This window comes from Phalacrocorax aristotelis, chromosome 2 (genome assembly GCF_949628215.1).
Source record: "Phalacrocorax aristotelis chromosome 2, bGulAri2.1, whole genome shotgun sequence".
In the NCBI taxonomy this organism is placed as follows: domain Eukaryota; kingdom Metazoa; phylum Chordata; class Aves; order Suliformes; family Phalacrocoracidae; genus Phalacrocorax; species Phalacrocorax aristotelis.
In genome coordinates, this window is record NC_134277.1 from 28,603,128 (window position 1) to 28,621,855 (window position 18,728).

Sequence of the window (18,728 nt, forward strand, 5' to 3'; positions counted from 1 at the left end):
GAAATACATAGGAGCCAATTTTTTCCCTGGTTAAGGAGCACTACAGATGATCATTCAGATGGTCTCTGAAAAGATCTAGAAGATGTAAATGACTGTAGAATTCATCCTTTGGATCTCTAACATGAAAATGGTCTTCTGCCTCTGACTACTCTGTCACCGACATGTTTTCTCCTGTGCCCCAGGATGTTTAATCCTACTGCAGCCCAGGCATCAGAATTGCAGTGTGATGTCCAGCATCTGCCCTGTCAGGCTTGACTCTGGCCAAAACAAGGGAGGATCTTCATACAAATGAGGTAAATGGGATTAGTCCTGTTGAATGAGTTGTAGTCAAACACTTTGATCTAAGACAAAGGCTTTCAATTGCATATTTAGCTATATCATTGAGAAATTGCTGTCTCTAGATCCACAGGAGCCTGGGGGTTAGTTTCTTCTTCCAATAGAGTTTATTGAATTTTAAGGACCAAGTGGACATAATTGAAGTTACTTCAAAGAATAAAGGAAGAATGTTTCATTTAAAATCAGGCTTTTAGCTGGCAGAAGAGGATTAGGATAGATCACTCCTGGTTCTTATACCATGTAGTATTCAGAGCGTTTTCATTTATTGCTATTTCAGATTGTCAAGTATTCCAGATGAGCAGCAAAAAAAGTGAGCTGACGATAAATTATATTCTCCAATTCACTCATATATTATGTGTGCATCTACAGAAGCATTTGAATATAGTTATTCTGCTCATTAGTTAGAAGTATTAATATAAAACTTCATTATAAACTGCACATTTATTCTGATCCTACCATCCACATTTGGATGGAGAAGGAACTCCTTCCCTGCAAAGTCCCCCAGGGACTGATCAATCGGATTAACTCTGGCCCACCCACCTGGAATCAAATCCAGGAGATGCAATTACTTTGCAGATAGTGATTCAGAGTGACAGCCGTGGCCTTTTTCATTACTTTTATGGTATGTAATGAGAACATCAAAACTGAGAGACTTTGGGTCTTGTAAGATCCTCCTGCCCAGGTTTCTCTTTCTTAGGGTAGTATGGAAAGTCCTTCCACTGCCTCATAGCATATTTCTAGTGCATGGTTTTTCTGAAGTGGAGGAAAATTCATTGTTACATCCTTGGACCACAGTGCTTTCATTGTGGAAACAAACATTCCCTCTTCGTACAGTAGAACTGTCTCTTGTAAGAACCGGTTAAAGTCTCTGAAGCGGATCCTTTTATTCACAGACCACAGCTGATTCTAAGAATGAGAACAGTAATGAAGCATTTTCTCATTGTGTGTATATAAGTTATATTTCTCACCATTGGAAAGAAGGTGAACATTTGCAAACATGTCTGCAGGGGATCTGTCAGTCTGACTGGTTTGTAACGAGCAGGCAAGGGTTAGTACAATCCTTTCTACAGGCCTTGTGAGTATTTGGGAGAGTACATTGTAAAGCACCTGAGTTGGCAAGACAAGATTGCCTCCATTCTTGCTTTTTTTATGATTTCAGATGAATATGGGATGTTTGAGAAAGAAATAGGTTGTTGTATATAATGCAAAGCTTCTTCTCTTTCTACGGAAATGATAATAATTGAATAACTAGGCCATTGCCTGCAATGACTTTGAGTTACAAAGAGCTGTCAGTGTGTGGGAAGTACCCCTGTGTGGCTGCACTGTTGTCATTTATGAGAGATGCATTATAAAGATTCAGCAAATGCTTTTTGACTCTCCTACATCTGTATTGCTACAAGCAGCGGAAATTTCCTTGGAATGAATAAACTCAGAAAAGTAATGTGATCCCTCTCTGTGGGCTTGGTCATTTCTGATAGTTTAACAAGCTGAAGGACTGTTTTGCAATTACTGTTAAGTAGAGATTCTAAGTCTCGACCTACTTTTCAATCACCAAAAACAATTCAAAAGTGCACACATATTTTACACTAACCTGTGTCTGATTAATATTTATGTATGATTTGTTTATGTAGCTGGAAAGTGTCAAGGACACAAAATAGCTTCAGTAGTGAATAATTGCTAAATGAAGGAGACCAACAGTGCTTGCTCCACTGAAGGTGGTTGTCCTTACAACTTGCACCATTTAGAGATAGCTTCTCGCTAAAAAGAATTTCAATTAGTATATCCTTTGCAATGAATTTTGCTGAGCATTAGTTTTTATGAAAGTTCCTTGATGTTACTCTTGAGAACAGATCAAAAAGACCAAACCAAGTGTAAAAGAAAATTGTATGTCAGTGCTTTCTCGAATGTATGATGTTGATTACAAACTGCAGCTGGACAATTCACGGCCAATCCATCAAATATACATTTACGAACCCATCTCCTTGAACTTTACTGTAATTGAAGAAAAAATATATTTCAATAGTTGTCTGACTTTAAGTATGTATAAAAGCCCCTGCAACCCCAAATCAGCAACTCTTTCACCTCGAGTGGACAAAATGCTTACAGGTACATTGTTGGATTTGCTCTGTATAGATTATTTAGTCTGATTCCTGGTATAACAAGTTGTATTGCAAGTCTTTCCTTTCATAAGGGATTGGAATGATTTGGAATTTTTCCATGCTGAAAAGCAACTGAGAAAAGAAATGTTCCCCAGTGAATGAAGTGCTCAACAAAGAGTAGCAGAGGCTAAACTAAATCCTTGCCTTGAAAGGAGAAAAATTATTCACTCCGACTTTGATTTATACTCTGCACTGTAAGATAATATAATCTGAAGGCATAAAATGGCCTGATGTTTTAAACAAAATATTTAACTTTTTCAGAATGTTAAATTTCTTTATGTTCCTGGAGTGGATTTTTGCAAAAATGAACCTGTTTAAGCAAAAAATTATTTGCTTTCAGCAGAAGGTATTTTTTTCCAGTAGGAAACCTACATTTTCAGTCCGTTGGTTAAAAGTTCTGTTTCAAAGAATATAGTCTAGGAGAAAAAATCTTTATGTAAAAATTTTATTAAAGAAAAATTTACCACATCATTTAGCTCGCTGGTGCATTGCTTTTCTGTCCTTTGCTGTGATAAGTAATTTACCTTGTTTCTATTATGATTTATCTAAGTTTGAGATCTCGAGGTTTTTTTTTTTTAAGCCAATTTTCTGGCAGAAAACTAGTCAAAAACAGACAGCAGAACTGCCCATAATATTTGTATAATTGTCCTCTTGATGCTGTTATTACTGGTGATAGTTCCCACATTGTTATTTTTATTATTAATAATGTTAATAATGACAACAATGGCCATAACAGCAGCAATGAACCGTATCTGGACATTTTGCCAATTCAATATACTCCATACAGAGTGATTTTTAAGTAATCATGAGATGAACCAAAGAAGCATTTAGAAGACCACCTGGTTTTTTTTAATCTTATCCAGACGTCTTGAGTCATCAGTATGGGTCCAGAAGTATAAGAATATAGTCCCTAGTGCAATTTGCAATCAATCCTGAATGTGGCATCACCAGTAAATTAGGAACTTTCTTATGATAACATAGCACTTCTGTTTCTGAGAATGCTGAGGGAGAGAGAAAAGCATTTTTTCTAATATCTATAGTGTCCATATTTTAATAAAAGACTTGGGAAAAAAACGTTCTTATTTTATCAATATTCCATTTCTTTAATGACACCTGATTTATAGCAATTGATCGACATGGTTAATTTTACTAAAAACACTTTAAAAATGTAAACTTTTCATAGAAAATTAAGAAAAAAAATGCTTAGGAAAACCCATTGGGTTCATTCGTTTCAGATTTGATATTGAAAATATTTTCTTTCCTTAATTTTTCTCAATTTTTCCAAAGAGAAATGTGGAAAGTCCAAATGCAGAAGAAATAGCCCTGTTTTTCAATTTCCAGAGTTTTCTGCTTCTTAAAGAAAAAAATAGAAATATTTTTAAAAATGAACTATGTATATACAGAGACAAACAAGTAAATACAGCCACATATCTTAGAAAGCAGTATCAAAATATTCAGTAAAGTAGACCACCATTGAAACATAGACTCCTACAAAGAAAAATATTCACAAAGATCTTGCTGTGTTTTTTTGCCAGAATGAGAAGTACACCCCATTCTTTAGTTTAATTGGTCTCAGAACATGCATTTTCAGTTGAGAAACAAAGAAATAATGTAGATTTGATTTAAGAATTAATAAACCTGTGTAAGATGAGGAAAAAATTAAAGCCTTTCATCAATAACAATGGAAGTAAATGAATCAAGCTTATCTTTGGTGCATGTAAGGGCTTTGTTATCATTAGGAGAAATAATCTGTTATAAACATACACCTTTGCTACATTTGACTTTTAATTCCATAAAGCCATCTCATTTTTTCAGGCACCCTGCACAGGCTTAGGGAAAGCTGCGCCACTGCATCTGTTTTTCAAGAGCTTAATGATAAAAAAAAGGAAAGAGTTTCGCTTTTAGCATTCAAAACAGAAAGAGGCTGTGGACAGGCAAAAACTTGATAGCCATTTGATGAAGCAGTAATATCCCTCGCGCTGGGTTCCTAGTTAGATAATGAAATGCGGTGGAGGTCATCTGGACTCCTTGCTGAGTCACTGCCTAGCCTTGCCTGGAGCTGAGACACTTGCCTGTGAGCTCTGTCTTAAATGACCAGGCAGGAAAGACCCGAGCTGATTTGTAAGGCTGTGCTGCAGGGTAGGGTTTGGGAATCATCGAGGGTCTGCAACGCACTATGTCAGGACAGTAGGCATGGGCTTCTCTTGCCTGAGTGCTAGGAGGTTTGAAATATCTGTTTAACTACTACTAAAGATAGCCTTTTGTGTGCAAGACTGAAATCTTGTCCCTTTTCAGGGACTAATGATCTAATGAAACTTTTTGCAGTAATAAAGCTGTCCATCTGTGAACGGGCTGGCAGGAAACTTGCCATGCATTTATTACTGTGGCTTTGTGTGAGTGTGTAGCAGTAAAAAAAAGACAACGCCTGTGGAGGTCAGCCACCACACCACCTCTGCTGCTCTTCAGAACACGTGCAAGACCCAGCTGTCATCCATCTACACTGGTACCATTCCCAGAAGAGGTGGCTGGGGAAACTCCTAGCAGAAAGTGAGTCAAGGATGGAGGATTTTCTGACAACCAAGAAGTAGAGGCTAAAAGGAAGACTGACAATCTCTTGAGCAGTTTTCTGACATCTCTCAATATTTTTTTCCTAGATTTTAACTGTTACCTCACAGCATTCAGCTGGAACTAATGTGCATAAATCTTCCAAAGTCAATTGCTTTGAACAACAGATTACATAGAAATAAAATATTTCTTAGGACACCTGTGATAAAGTTTTAATTTCTTAATATGTTAGAATTATGTAGAAAGTTTTGCTTTCATAAGACAACAAAATCAAATCATTTCAGCATTGTGACTGAAAATACAGTATATTTTCAGTGATTTTTATATATATGTCACTGAAAATACAGATTCTGATAAAGACAGAATCTGTAAGGATGTATAATACTAGCAATAGCAAGGGAGTTAATCTCCATGTAACATCTTCCACTTTGTCCTTATTTATCTTCAGTGTCTATGTGACCAGTATATTTAGCCCATTGTATAACACCCGTTATCCATATTATTATGATCTGACACATACCGTAAGAGTAACACAAGAGAGAAGAAAGTTCACAAGACTTATGCCTGGTTCTTGACACTTTCCTTGTCTCTTATTGGGGATGTTTAGGATACTTTAAAACACACCGATCACATACCACTTCTTCCTCCATGATTCAGCTCCTTCTTTCCTCCTCAGCTCTAAGATTCCCTAGCAGGTGCAATCTATAACAACCTTTTTCCTTCTTTAGACTTTGTAATCAGAAATGCCTCTCCATGACCACCCCATCTCTGCATGGGCCAAGCAGAAGCTCAGAGTGACTTGCAGGAAAGAAAGGGAAAGATGAAGGACATGCAGATCCAGGCTGTGAAGGCATAAACAGACAAGAGGTCTTGCTCGAAGCTGCATCTCATGAGCACCTCGACCCTCCTTTAGCACCAGAATATAGAGAGGTGCTCTGTGGGCCTTCAGAAACTACTTACCCAGGTACAACATCTTGCCATGGTTCCCCTGAGACCTGAAAAACTATGGCTAGTGGGAGACCAACCTTGGTCCTTGCTCTCTAAACATGGTGGTGTTGTCATGGCGTTTTCTCCTGCTCAATTCGAGTCCAGCTCAGTTGAGGCAGAAAACAGATGGTGAGAAATGGCTGTCAGCCTTGATGCTCAAAGCCATGCCACCTGCCCACAATCTTCCCACTTTATTGTCATTTATCACTTATTTTCCTTGTGAGTCCAAATCTTCTATTTCTTTTCCCACGGTTTCCATTTGTCTGTGAGTTTGAGTCTGTACTTTTGGAAAGAATAAATCCACGAATGGTTTTATTTCAGCTGTCAGAGCTTTTATTGTGAAATATAAACAAAAAGTTCCAGAAGAGCACATTTTTACTTCTTTATAATGTGAGACAAAGCTGGAGTGAAACAGATCTCACCCACTGGAAGACAGAGCCCACACACTTATAATGATTCATGCAATCATCCATCGTACTTTCCTAAGAGACTCTATGAGAAGTTACACAAACCACACCGAAATCAGCATTCCCACCACACCTGAGAAGTCAATGCCTGGCTGGACGCCCCTCAGCCAGCCTGCATCTCCCTGGCTGCTCCCAGTTCCCCTCAGATTTGGTTGTTGACCAACACAGAACATATTCCCCATCACCTGCCTTCCAGCTGCCCAAGCCCATATCTACCTCTCACCTGCTTGGTTGGGAACTAAATGTCTCCTTCATAGATTCATGGAGTACTTTGGGCTGGAAGGGACCCTGGAGGTCACCTGGGCCTACCCCTTGCTCTGCAGGCCAAAGAGAGGTTTCTGCAGGGCAAGCAGCAGAGAATCATAAGGTCTCCTGAAGCAACAGAGGGCTCTCAACAGCACTGGTGATCATATTGACTGTGGGAACAAGCTGCACTCTTGACATTGAAGAGTCATAAAGGCAATACCAAAGAAAATAAATCAGGAGAGAACCAAATGCAAGTATAAAACAACAAAACCAGGATCCTTCAAGCTATCCTACCTCCTGGCCTGCCTATTGCCAACTGCATCACCATCTCTGTGTGTGGTTGTCTTCTACTGTCACTGTCTCAGGGCCTTGTTCACAACAAAAAGTTTTCATTTCTCCTAAGGAGGTTACTGACTTCACCAAGGGCTCAGTGCCTCATGAAGTCTCAGGATAAGACATTTACTTGGGTCTTCACAGAATGCTCAGAGAAGGCTAAAGCTGGTGGATTCAATACCAGTTGTTGCAAGCCGGGGCAGATCCAGCTGAGGATCCAACCTGTAAGGCAACACACAGGCAATGGGACATTTCTGTGTTAAACCTAGTGCAGCTGAAAAGACAGAATACAAAGAAAGGCAGACCAAGGGGACAAAATGTCTCTAAACCCAGATACTTACTATACAGCAAAACAAATACACAGTTTGAGTGGCCTGGTTTTGCTCCAGGAATCAAATGAGCCACACACTTCACACTTTTAAACAGCCTGAACATTAATTGTCACTACATCATTTGACAGATACAATCATCATGCACAGACCTCTTTTAATTTTATTTAAATTAAACAATTAAACTCACTGGCTTTCTGAGCTGGACAGCATTCAGGGGACTTGCAAGAAGTACAGGAAAAGGCATAGGAAAATTGATGGACTTCCTCATCCACACCTATGCTGTTCCTCCATGCCAGCTAATTTGAATGTAACTTTATGCAGTAGATAATATCACTGACAGAATTACAGACTCTCTGCTTTGCTCTAACTGTCATTTCAGTACCAAGCAAAAATACAGCCTTCTTCCCCTGGCCTTTGAAGTGTATAAAGATGTTGTCTGTGCAGCTGAAACTCACAGAAACCCATGTCAGTGTTTCATCAGTGAAGTTATTTAGGAGAACAAAACAGCGCTTCAACCCAGGTTGCCTGGATTTCATACAGCTATGGTGTACAGTAGATATTCCCATACAGTGCTGTGAACTCCTGCAGCAGCAGAGTCTGTAGGACAAACCCCTGCTAGTAAGCCCTTCCACCACCAAGCCCAACACAATTAATGGAGGAGCTTGCTGATGGCAGTGAGTAGCACCCAGGTAAGCTCAAAGAGCTTTTGGTTGACAGAAACCCCTGTGCAAACCCTCCTTGTGTGAATGGCTCCCCCGAAACCTATGGATCAACTGACCCTTTGGTAGCTATGATGATGCTGAAGTTTACTTCTGTTTCAGATTGTTTATCTGGGATCCACAGTCTCATCTCCTGCTCAGTTAACAGGCAGACAATCTCCCTTTTTCTTTTATTTAAGGAGTGCAAGTGGCTTTTTAAGCAGTATTTTGAGAGTGCAACTCGCAGCCAGGAGCAGGATTGGCTTACACAGAGATGTCAGGTGAGTAAGAGGTTAAACTGGCTGGCTGGAATACAACAACAGGGCATGGGGGAAATAATTTCTTAAAATCTTATTTTCCAAAGCTGCTCACTGAAACATTTCAGCTTGTCTGAATTTTCTTCTCTCGCCCCAAACCACTTGTTAGCTTTAAACTTATTTCCTTTTCCCTCCTACCAAGGCAAATGTGCACAGAAGGGGCTGTGCCCCTCCACAGCAGTCAGAGCAGGGCACCCAGGAGGACCCCTGACAATCCTTGATGCCTCTTGCTACCTCCGGCTCTCTGGCACCTGCCTGGGGAATGGAGGGGCAAGTCTGGGGGCAGGGAATGGGTTGCAGTGGCAGTGAAGAACTTGGATGAACCCAGTGTCTCACTCCTGTCCTCTGTTATTAACAGCAAAAGCAGGGAAAGATGTGTGGGGACAGGGAGGAGAGCACAACCTGATTTTTCCAAAGAACGTCCCCTTCTGCTTTTATTTTTATTGAAAGATGAGGAACATTAATGGAAAACTCCTTTTAAAAAAAACCCAAACCCAACACAACCACTACATTTTTAAAATGCAATGTTCTGACCAGTTCTGCAAGATGGATTATGTTAATTTGTGGCATTTTAAGGCACATTAAAGGGAATGAGATATGTCTGAGTGGATTTTTCTGATTTCTCATCCTTCATCTATGTGGTTTTGTGCTAACTCTGGCAACACACTGAGTGTGGATGGGAAAAACGTTAGACCGGCTTTTGCAAAAGTCATGTTTTCCCATGGGAGTGAAGATCAGGAGCAGAATGAAGAAAAGAAGGAAAGAAAGGCAATGCACGGATCAGTTTAAATTCAGAACCTGACCTGACACCCAATTAAAATTGAAGCTTAAATTTTAAGTGGAAATTATTCAGTCATCTTTCAAGTATCCCATCAAAACAGCACAGAACGGACACACTGGAAATAAGAAGAAAACTCTCTGCAGACTTTAAATAGAATGAAATATTTACAACAGCACATCACATCACTAGTGAATGCTGACACAAAAATGCTCTTGAAAAATGGCTGTCAGAGAGAATAATTTAGAAAGCTGGAGTCACAGGCAGTGCCACAAAGCCTGAGCATTGTAGGACCAGGGAGTACAGTCCGTACCTGAGAAAGTGAGGCATATTTGTACTGAAAGTGTTGATAGCTTCGTGGGTGGATATTCTTAGAGATATTTGTGCTCTTGTGGAAGGTGTTCATAACTAGCAGGCAAGGAAGTTACCAAACACTGATACTGACTTAAATTACTGGAGAAAGCAGGCAAAACCAGGTCTGGCTGCAGGAGGAGAGGAAGGAAGGGACTGAGGGGAGCAAATGGATGCCGTTTGCCAGGTGAGGATGGACAACAGCCTCCTGGGCTTGCAGGAAGAGCACTAGCACCCAAGGAGAAAGGCAGCTGTGTGTGACACGACTGGGATGCCATAGCCACAGAGGGTGGAGATTGCGGTGTGTGGATTTGCCCTGAGGATGGCGGGATTATGGCCTGGTGATGAGCTCATGGGTGGAGAGTCCTGTGCAGGGCAAAGTCAGCTCACCAGGAGCCATTAGTGGTATTTTTGATAAATGTCTGAGAACTACTGATAGATCTATTTTTTTCATATTTTAGCTGCACAGAAAAGACAGAAAATGTAACTTTATTTTTCCTACTCAGAAATAAAATTATCCATGGAACTGACTTTTGGAGTAAGACAAAAACTATTTGCTGTTTCACTTGATCAGCTCAGTGCAGCTCCAGACATATCAATCTAACAATGTTATGTATCTGTCTCTCATCAGGACACTTAACAACTTAAGTGTACCCTCATGAATTATAAAGGAATGATGCAAACAGTGAGGTAAGGTAACTCTACCACTGGTAAAAAAAGTTCCTATTGAAGGAAGCAACTGGCCTTTCCAGAGTTTTACTGGCTTTTGAAGTAAGAATTAATTCAGCACAGAAATATGCCAGAGGACCTGCCTCTTATCCATGCCAGCCAGTTATCCTAGCCCTCCTGGGTGCACAAGGTCCCTGGCTCTGGGATCAGTGTTGCAGGGTGCTCCTGAGTCAGGCACCAAGGCTGCCCAGGCTCCTCCATACTCAGTAGACCACTGAGTGGAAAACCAGGTAGATTTCCCAAGGGAAAAAGGTAGAATGTAGTTATAGCAAAACTTCCACAAAATGAACCTTTTTCCCATGAAACACCTGATTTCTAAAGAGGTGGTATCTCCTAATGGAAAAAGACTAATAGGAGTATCCCAAGAATCTCTACCGCTCTCTGCTCCTTATGGACTTTCCTTGTGGACACTCTTTATGGACTTCATTTAGAGCAGCTTAAAGGTCCCTTCTTTGATTTGGGAAACCATCTCTATACACAGCTGTCCCATGGTTTTAGAAGCAGAACTGTAGCTTCTAGTTACCCAGCTCCTCTCCATTACTCTTGATTTTCTTGAGTGCTAAATCAATGTTAAAATATTTAAGGTGTGATCTAAATCTACTGAAGTCCAAGGAAAGACTGATTCATGACTTTTGGCCAAGCCCAGTCCTTTACTGACATACCAATTCCATTGTTACTTTTTTGTAAGATGCTTTTTGCGTATTGGTGTTAAAAATACTTTTGAAAGATTCACAAACCCATTTTGGCAATGATATTGCCCATAAAATGTATCATTACAACAGAGAGTGTGAGAATACGGCACGGCAACATTTACTTTTATGGTGATTCACTTCTTACTTTATATACAAATCCGGTGAACTAAGTGCCACTTAATTTATGTGTGAAGAAGCAAATAATTTTAAGATAATTAAGAAAAAATTATTCTACATCATTCAGAGCTACTTTGAATATGTATTTTCAAATCCAAATTTAAATGTAAGTTGAGTTGCTTAAAATATTAATCTGGTCTATAGCTATGAACAGGATAAATAATTTTGCGGATATTAAATCTGAACTGGCAGTTTGATGGTAAAGGTTGCATTAAAATTGACATTATAAATGGGCTCTCACTTTGTAGTAGTTTTAAGAAAAATAGAATATGTTAAAATATCTTTTACAGGTGTAATTGTATATCCTGAGGTACCAGAGCGTACGCAGCTCTGCCTGAGATGGATTTGTTAAATTATGCTCTATACAAACACAGTAAAAGAAAGACCTTACCTAGGTCAGTAAGCAACCTAAATTAGCCAGACAAAGCCATTTAATATCTGGGTATTGTTATCTTCATTTTTCAAATAGGGAATGAAGATGAAGAGATATTAAGAAACAGAATAATCAATGTATTTCGTGAATAGTCCATCAAATTTAATCACAACAATATCTTTAAAAAGTTCTGCTCATAAATTATTTGTCCCAGGTTGTACAGGAAGTCTGTGGCAATGGATTATGAATGCAGAGTAACTGCAATACATAAAGCGCATAGCTTTCAAGGACGCATACCAGTAAATCACAGTGGTAGTGCAGGGAGGATGCAGGTAAAACTTTGCAGCATCCAACATTTGATGTTAAACAGAGTTGAACCAAAGAAGAGCAGATTGGTTGTGATTCATTATGGTTCATCTCCACATTAATGAAAGGCAAAAGGCAAGGTGGATGGACCCATTGAAGGTCCCTCAAAAGCCTCAGTCCTGCCATGTAAGCTAAAACATCTTTGGGTTTCAAAAGAAAAGGAGGAGACTCTACTAAGATATGCAGATTAATAAAATGGACTATACAACATCTCCAGTTTATTGCTTCCTGAATTCCCAGCTTGTTGCTTCCTGAACCGTCTTATGAAATGTTGGAATTGCCTCTTCCAGAAGGAGGGCACTGAGGCAGCTGTAAGGAGGGCAGATGTGGTGTTGGCCACTGGCAAACTAGGCTGGAATTTAGGGAGAAGTAGCTCAGCTGGACTAAGACTATCTGTGCTAAGAAGCCTACTCCTGCAAGCTACTGAGTACCACTTTGTAAGGGACTAGAAACTTGTCTCAACATTGTTGGCAGAATGGCTTGACTACCAAGGCTTCACCATGATGGCAACTGAGGAAGTTCTACCCCACAGGAACATATATATCTATATCTTGTCTCAGAGCACATAGGCCCAGTCCTCTGCACATGCGCCTGGCCTCAGGGTCATCTTACAACAGACGGGAGGGGGGCTCGGACCCCCTGGAACCCTCTGGAACCGTCGAGCACTCTCTATTGACAATACTGCACATGCGCCCCACTGCGGAGCGGGAAGTGCGGCCATGCAAACCAGCACATTGACTATGCAATGTGACAATGCTATAAAAGGCTGAACCAGCAGAGACCAGTTGGAACATTCCCCCACCGGACTGAAGATACATCGGACTGACAGGATGCCGCAGATCTGTGGCGGTAGCTATTGTAACTCTCTGTCTTTTTCCTTTTTTTTCCTCGTTCTCTCCTTTTCTCTTGTGTACTTGTTGGCAGCCAAATAAAGTGACTTGGCACTTGACTCCGTTTTGAGTCTTCATTCTGTTCCCGAGAATACAACAAACCTGGTCACGATAACACATCCAATTGAACATCACTCAGAAGTTAAGCCCAGCCGCCCCTAGCCGCCCAGAATTATCTGAGGTTAGTTAGAAAGCAAGGGGGCTCAACTTCTGCCAGACTGTGCAACCCAACAGTGGATCGTGACACACTTCTAACAAGCAGTTTCACTGGTATGCACAGAAGTTTTATGGAACTGAAGCTTTCATTGTCTGACACTGAGTGTCAAGCCATCTGCTGTTAAATACTAGAGTAGAAATCAAAAACAGGGCATCACTTTGAAGTTCTCCAATGACTATCACCACTGCCTTAGCACACAGGCTGGCCTAGCCTGATGTAAGCAATGCCCAAGGAGCAGTCTGTCTTCTCAATCCATGGCTAGGACTTCTGGAAACGCAGCTGCTCTTTGCATCAACTGAGCAACACATGGCCCTCCATCCTGTGAAGGCTCTTTGGTGTTGTGGGATGCTGCTGGAATACTATCACTGGCTGACAGATTTCTCTTGCATCCTCCCAGCAGTAAGAGAGCTGTCAGCCTTGGGCATCCTCAGCAGGACTTGACTGTTAGAACAAGTGGAAAATTCCCATTAAATGTGAGTCGCAGTCTCTATGTGAAGTTAGAAGCAAGGACAAAATAAACACTGAAGAGATATCAAAGTGCATGCTGCACTGAAGGCTGTTGCCTTGTCACAGAGCTATCAGGGGAATGAGACATAAATCATTATGTTGGTAGATGAATAGGAGGCCCATTGTTTAAGGGAAATACATAATTGCATCCACCTGTACTCAAAACAAAGGTGCTGTCTGAAAACTTGCCATGTCTAGGGGCTTGCACAGCAAAGGGAGAAATCTCTGGGAAAGGTCCTTGGCTAAGCTAAGGTGGTTCAAGGTTTAACTGTAACTACTAATGAAATAACTGCTTTTATCATTGAAGTAATTACATGGACCAGGTCAGAAACTGGAGAAGATGCCTCCTTAGATGCTGAGTCAAAGACTCAACTCTTCCAGTGTCTGAAGGCTCAGCTGTGAGCGTAGTCATCATTACTGGGATTGGCACGTTGCTGTGCCTGTGCTTCCAGGGCAGAGCCGAGGCCACTGTCCACAAAAAGCAGAGGAGAAGGTGCTGTAGGGCTCGTGGCACGCAAAGAAATACTTTGTGGAGAGCAGGAAAAATGCCAGGATGCTATGGCCAGTTGTCCTGAGGCCAGGTGGCTACTACGTTGGTTTGCTGCTGACCTGAAGAGCAGGAGTCCTGTCCCAGAGTGCTCAGCCCCCACAGATGCAGCTGGCTTAGAGGACCACTGAAAGACAGGCAAACCTGAGTCACCCTGACACACTCCACAGACCTTCTAGTGTAACTACACCCTTTGTTATATGTTTGCCCAGTGCTAGGTGCTCCCAAGCAACATCTTGTGGGCAGAGTTCTGTCTGTCTTCTGCATCCCACACGTGTGCCATTGGATGATGTGCTTGTTTGTGGTACAGGATGGCATCCTTTACTCTTGGGGCAGATGCAGTTTTCTGTGTGGGGATAACATCTGGACCAGCAGAGATCTTAAATTTTTGTCAGGGATGCTGAAAAAAGGTCATAAACAAATAATAAATAAAGGCTATTTTTCAATCTTAATTCCTGTCCATTGCTTCTCCAGGAGACTGGGCTGAAGGACCTGGTGCCCCAAACTTGGTAAGTTTGGGGAGCCACACCAAATGCTGAGCATGCCTCAGCTTTTACCTCTATTTCTGTAACAAGCTTAGCTAGAACTTTGCCTCTGAAATCTGCTGACTGCTGGATAGTGTGTTTCTGAGAGTACAAAGCCTTAGGACTTCCTGAATAGAGTCTCATTTAAACTGCAGCGTGATTTTCAGAATAATATCTCATTTTGACTAAAGAAATTACCAGTGGGTTGCTACTCTCCTAGGAAATCACTGCAAAGGTGAGCTACCCTCACTGATAAAAAATGTATTTAGTCTCACTTCTGCTGCTAGCTGTCAGCTTCTACATCTTTGTTGGCTATTGTGATGAACTGAGGAAAATGCTTTCCTTGGCCATGCTATAGAAACTGTAAATAAGACTACTTTCAATCTTGTGATTTTCCCTGGGTCCTTTCTCTCATTTCTCTCTTACTTATCAGTACATTTCTTAAATAGGAGATACTGAGATGAATACAGCCTCAATACTTCTTTTCCACAAGCAGTTTTTCGGGAGTATGCATGGACACCATCATTTTCCTGGGAGAGCTACGGGGAGAGATATCACCATCAGTTCCTTAAGAGTTTGATGTCTATTAAAGGGTACAGTATCATGCATTTTTGATTCTCCTTCTGCATTTGACATTTCCTCAGAAATTACTTATTACTCAGAAGATGTATCCATGTGTAGAGAAGCTTTCCATTCTGCTTTCTCATTCCATAAGAAATAATATTTGGCATTTACATGAACTGACTGATTTTTAATCTAATTTTATTTCTTCATGATTTTCTTACACTCTCATTTGAACAAAAATATTTACCTTGTGCACCTTGTTGTTTGTAACAACAAGCTTATATAACAGGAGCCCTATCACATAAAAGTACACATTTTCTATTTTTACTGCTAGCAAAACATTATGTTTTTTAACCAGTCTCAGAGCATTGTGAGCTTTCATTCATAGGTTTAGTTTTTGGGGCTTTTTCCCCCTGCAATAAGAAACCAAAGTAAATAAAAGCCAAAGCTCCTGAGAAAGACTGTTTGCAAGGGAATCCCATCTCCCCTGCAGGAGCCACCCTGTTCCATACCCAGCCTGGTGGAGCACGGAGAGCTGCTCTTACTTCAGGATCAGGAATTGTGCTAGTGGCATTACAAAATTTATGTTGAAAGTTAAAGGAAGATGAATTCTGACTTACAGCTCAAAATATTACAATTTTTCTTATGAAAAGCTCACACTACAAGGTTGTAAAAAGTATAAGTTCTAGAAAGAAATATTATATAACATTAAGACAGAGAGAGTAATTTCAATTTTATGTGGTCTTTAGTTGTACAACACGACACTTAGGTTCTGATTCTTAATACTGCTCTATTTCCTGTTTCACCTTTATACATAAACTTTCTGCCTAATTTAAATAAATGCAGACAGAGCAGCTCAGAGTGCAATGCTTATTTCAAAATAATTACATAAAGAAATCAGGAATGAAATTTCTTTTTTCCGTTAATTGAGTTTGGCCCTATTGCTTTCCCTGACAAGTCTGACTTTACGAAAGCTGCCTTGAGTCGTGCTCCACTGTCTGGACATCTTAGCCCTGAAAGTTCCTCGCCACAACATCTGCCCTCTTTCTGTTTGTCCACTGCAGTTACAAGGAAGGTTTGTTCTGTGCTTGGCCTAACAGCTGAATAATAAAAGTTGTAATAGGATTTTTGGGGAAAAGTTTTAGCATTTGGATTCTTTTCTTACTTATTTCTTCCTCTTTATTTTCTTGTTTTTATTTCCAGATTCTCATTCATTCTATACTAGGCAGTATCATACAGTCAGAACTTTCTGGGGAATATTGGTGTCTGCTTACAGACACTTGTTTCAGGTCAAAGAGAAATTCCACTTGGTCTATGCATGCAATTATTTTACATTTGATGTCTGGTACCACTGAAACAAGCAGGCCACACTAGTCCTTGTGCCTATAGAAAATCCAATCTTAGCATAATTATGTGTTACAAATAAATTTAAAATATCATATCTGGAAACAAAAAATAAAAATTTGCAGTTTGTTAGTTAAATAAAGCATGTACATTTGTTCCTTTTTCCTAATGCCTTGTTGTAATAAGATTTGGTCTGGCAAAGAACATGTATTTTAGCAGGACATGTCTCACATTTAAAACTGAGCTTATGTTACATTGCTTTGCTGGCTTCTGAATCATATTAAAATAAGCCCCAAAAATTTATTGTAATGCTTCATCTATCTTTCCTCTATGTTTAACATGATTATTATAGGCATATATTTTTCATATGAAGAAATTAAGGTTCAGGACCTAAGTTACATCTTCTGCCTTGTTCCAAGGCACGGAGGATTGAGCAGTCATTCCAAGTCTCAACCTGCAGTTCACACTTTATGATAGAAAAAAATCCGATCATATATTCTAGGCAAACCCCCCCCCCCCAACTGTTCTCTATTTCTTAAAAATGTGTTTTACTAAAGGCAGAAATATACCATAGGTGTTAGAAAATATAACACAGCAGGAGACAGAACTTTTAGACAGAAAAGTAACAGTTGGAGTATAATTCTGTATATTTGTACCAAATATTTTTACCTTAAACAACTGTGGTTACAGGTATTTCTACCCCTTTTCTGGCAAGGATATTCCAGAATGGAGAAGTTTCATTGTGAGGAAATTGTTCTTTCTAGCTTGCATGGCTATTTGATTAATTTACCACCTGTTTTGCCTCCCCAGGGTGCTGGAGCAGCAGCCCTGGGCACGGCTTCCCTGCCCAGTGCTGACCCTGCTTTTCTTACTTGCCCCAAAAGCTTATGTCCATTAGTAGCCTTATGTGACTGGGACTCCTAAGTCTCTTGGGCACTTGTCACAGAATTGCAGAATGGTAGGGGTTGGAAGAGACCTCTGGAGATCATCCCGACATTTTCCTGCAGGTGTCTCCATGACAGGAGTCAGAGGCAGAGTGGTTTGTGAACAGCAAACCCAATGCATTTGCTGCGGCTGTGATGTACTGCCTGTGCGGAGCGGACGTATTCAGTGCATCAAGATCTCCATCTAATTGGATCTGGTTTTCCAGAACATCAGTTTCTCTATTGATCTTGGTAGTCCTCGTTGTCATAACATTTTAACATCACCTTTTAATGCATATTAGCAATCAAATTTCCTGTACAAATAATCCTAGAACAGGCCATTCATTCTTCTGCTGGTGGGGAAGGCAGCACAGTCCTCTGATTATATTTTCCTGATGGAAATGCAGAGACAATTGCTTTGAGGAAGATGTGGTTTGACTCACCATGGGGTTTTGCCATGGTTCTCTACAGGCTACCAGTGGAATAGCCTGTGGAACACTGTATATTGGATTTTATTTTTTTTTTTAATAAGACACAAAACCTTCTTATCTTTTTTTTTTTTTTTCTCACAAGTTTTACCAAAAGATGAGGAGTAATTTCAATCAAATTGAAGACTGGATTTGTTTTGAAAACTTTCACGTAAGGTACTTCTGAGTAGCTCAGATAGTACCACACAGCCTTCTGGTCCCTCAAAAAGCTAGATCCCACATGTACAACAGCAGGCGAGGCTGATGCGGGCAGGGTAAGACGCTCCCTCCACTATACGCAGTTACCATCACTTATAGCTGACTGTGCTCTATATCACATCTAACGGGAGAGACAAAATTGCTACAGTGAATGTCCCCTTAGTTTCATCCAAGGCAGGGGCTCACATCTAAAACAACAGCACACTGAAATATGTTGTCTTCAAGCATATATCTCACCAATAATTTGTGGTTGTTTCAGAGGGCTCAATACTTTGCAGAACTTTGCAGAACCAAGCATTCAGACTTCATGTAAGAAAAAAGTTCAGGAAGCCATTTTACACTGTGATATTCTCCAAGCTGAGCCCAGGCAGACTGCAGAAATGAGATCTACAGCCATTATCTCTCGGTTTCACTCTGATGCCCAGAATGCCTGCTGCCGCCAGCAGGGAAACAGAAAGAAAAATATTGAAGTTTCCCTGTAACTCACAATCATTAAACAGTGATAGATATCTAAACCTACTGCCAAGAACTTTGAATTTCCCAGTAGAGGTCAATGAAAGGAGGTGTTGGGAAAATATCATAGAGAGATGGTCAAGTCCTTTTTAAGATGTGATATAGAA